This window comes from Phalaenopsis equestris, unplaced genomic scaffold, assembly GCF_001263595.1.
Source record: "Phalaenopsis equestris unplaced genomic scaffold, ASM126359v1 Scaffold000515, whole genome shotgun sequence".
Classification (NCBI taxonomy): Eukaryota; Viridiplantae; Streptophyta; class Magnoliopsida; order Asparagales; family Orchidaceae; genus Phalaenopsis; species Phalaenopsis equestris.
Genome location: NW_018164955.1, coordinates 533,814 through 537,173, shown reverse-complemented (window position 1 = coordinate 537,173; position 3,360 = coordinate 533,814).

Sequence of the window (3,360 nt, the reverse complement as noted above, 5' to 3'; positions counted from 1 at the left end):
TGATTTTCTTTAAAAATTTGTTGTGTACCTCACAATGTCAACCTTTAATTAACTTAATTAAACACATACACTCATATTTAAACAATTTTCTAACACATAATTTCACAAACAACACAAAACTCACATTTATATATAAAATCTGAATGATTACAAAATAACTGTTTTCAAGCCAGCACATCTAATTCAGTGTTGAAATCAAGCCAACACATCTAATTCAACATTGAAATCAAGCCAACAAACTAACGTTGAAGCCTAAATATCAAACATTTAACAAACAAAACATAAAGGTTCCACAATAAAAGTAAATCAAATCCAATACAAACACATAACATATAAAAAACAATTATAACTACAAATTCCATACTAAAATGAGTTCAAACATCTTCTTCGCTTTCATATTCTTGATTGTTTCCCATGGATTGGCAGTGCACGTACAAGTTGTAAAAAGGTTGGTGAAGAAATTTGTCCATCGAATCTTCTTCAACCCAAGTATTTTTCTTAAACATGCACACCAAACCTTCTTCAATATGTCCAGTGTGTTTGAAGTGTTCCTTCATCCTCCAATCCAGTTTGTCAAGCATTTTAGAAATATTTATAATTGAATGCATAAGATTTTGTACCACTTTTTCAACTTCTTAATCCTTTTCAAAGGTGCATTGAACTAAAGTAAGGCTGAATATGCAATGAATTTTGAGATGATTGATCCATCAATATATTCATATCGTTCTTCTCTCCAATTCATATGCAATTACAATAAACTTCTGGATCCACAGGCTTCCAAGGGAGAAGCACTTTTTTCCAACTTTCATAAGGCCCTTGCAAGTGGCTACATAGTAGGAATATAATAGATGGATGTCCCAATCCAAAATTTGATCCATTGATGATTAAACATAAAATAGACTTTACTATTAAATCACCAACATCAAAAGGTCTTCTTGTTTGAATACAATAATTTAAAATCACACTTTCCTTCGTCACTTTACTAATTTTCATAGTAGAAAGTAGTTTTTGATGCAAAAAAGAAATGCCACGCCTTTGAAGTAGGATTCAATATTGATGAAGAAAAACTTACATGCCCATTATTACTGATCTCCCAATTTGCATCTTCATTAGTAAGATATCGATAAAGTTCATCCATGTTATCTCTCGTAGGGACAAAATTTGCATAGTGACAAATAGGAACGCTTTCAATCATAAACATGCCATTTATTCTTGAAGGAGTGAATTGTACCCACCTGCCACAAACATAGATGGCTCCTTGGTTAATTCAATGAAGATTAGCATTAAACTCTTTCACCACAGGAACTACTATAGCGACAGTAGTAAAGCAAAGTACTTCCCAGCGTCTTTGTGCAATAATCTCTTTAACTCGAGTATTCGGTGTGTTGAATCCTCAATTCACAAACTCTCATTCCTTGATTAGTCTCTTCTTCACAAGAACTTGATCGTATAACTTCTATCCATCAAAACTGACAAACTTCCTCCTATTGAAAATTTCATATCTAGCAATTTCTTTAGAGTGGGAAGCCATAGGATTTGAAAAATGGTGGTTTTCCCTTCATTTTCCACTCTTAAATATCTTTAGGATTCAGTTTTTGGGAGTTACTAGGAAGAAATCCTGCAAAAAACTATTAAAAATTATGTTTTGAATCGTTCAAAGTCATTTCCGTCGTCGCGGTACTTCTGGCTCTTCTGGCTCCAATTCTGGCGCTTCTGGCTCCAGCTCTCTTAAAAATGGTGCCTCAGGCACCTGTTCAGATCTCTACAACATTTCATTTTAAATCCAAATGACTCTCAAATTTTCCATGTAAGTCAGTAAATAAAGATGTTTTAATGTACTTTCTTAATATGTAAGTCTCTCAAATACACTGAATTCATAAAGAAAGCTTATATATATATATATATAATACTACTTATAAAAAAAATAAAAAAAAAATAAACAAGCATAAATATCGGTTGCCTCCTACAAGGCGCTTTGTTCAATGTCGTTAACCCGACATTCTCAGTCTTTACTCTAGGTGACCCAACATTACAGTCTCTTTTATAACTGGTCTTTGACCATCAAAATATAATTTTAGTCTGTGTCCATTCACTTTAAATATCTACTAGTATTGGGATCTTTAATACTAACAACTTCATAGGGATAAACTTTTACAATTATGAATGACCCCGTCCACCTAGACTTCAGTTTTCCAGGAAATCATTTTAATCTTGTATTGTAAAATAAAACTTCCTGTCCAGGCTCGAATTCTTTTTTTATTATCTTTTGATCATGTTGTTCTTTCATTCTCTCTTTATATATCCTAGCATTATCATAAGCTTCATTCATAATCTCTTCAAGCTCATTCAGTTGTAATAGTCTTTTCTCACCACCATCTTTTAAATTAAAATTAATCTCCTCAATCATCCAATAAGCTTTATGTTCCAATTCGTCATTTCTCACCACCATCTTTTAAATTAAAATTAAACTCCTCAATCATCCAATAAGCTTTATGTTCCAATTCTATTAGAAAGTGACAAGTCTTCCCAAAAATTAATCTTTATGGGGACATTCCTATAGGTGTCTTATAAATTGTCCTATAAGCCTATAATGCAGTATCTAATCTAGCAAACCAATTCATTTTATTATGATTTATAATTTTTTGCAAAATTCTCTTAATTTCATGTTAGATACTTTTGCCAGACCATGATGCGACTTTTTTATATGCTATGTTTCATGAGGTTGACACCACTACTTGAAGATTTTAATCCCCGAGAACGGCGCCAAAAACTTGATGCGACTTTTTAATATGTTATGCTTCATGAAGTTAACATCACTACTTGAAGATTTTAATCCCTAACAAGGACACTGAAAACTTGATGTGCATCTAGTATGTGTTATTTTTCTGCGTGTTTTATGTCAATTCAATTCCCCTGAGACGGTGCCAAAAACTTGACCCGACCCGTAATTATGCAGTAATTTAGCTTTCAAAAGATGACCCAAAACTTGACCCAATTTTTATTTAGCAGCTAATATACAAAATTGAAATATTATAAAATATAGCAAATAGTTCACACACTATGGGCTCTATGCAAGTGCACGTATCGCTTTAAGTAATATAGGACTTTCTCATTTAGCCCCAAATATCGATCCCACGAGGAAGCGAGGAAAGATGTCCTTAGTCAAATTTCAGTCTACTACTATTAGTCCTTAGTTTGGAATGTCGATTAAAATGGTATTTTATTTAGCATATACTCCTAAATGCAAATGTTAAATGTAAGGATTGTAACTATTCCTAAATGTAAATATTAATTCTAAAGATAACCCTTTCTGGATGAGTTGGTTTGGAGAATTTTAAGATGTTAAAAACTACTCTTCTT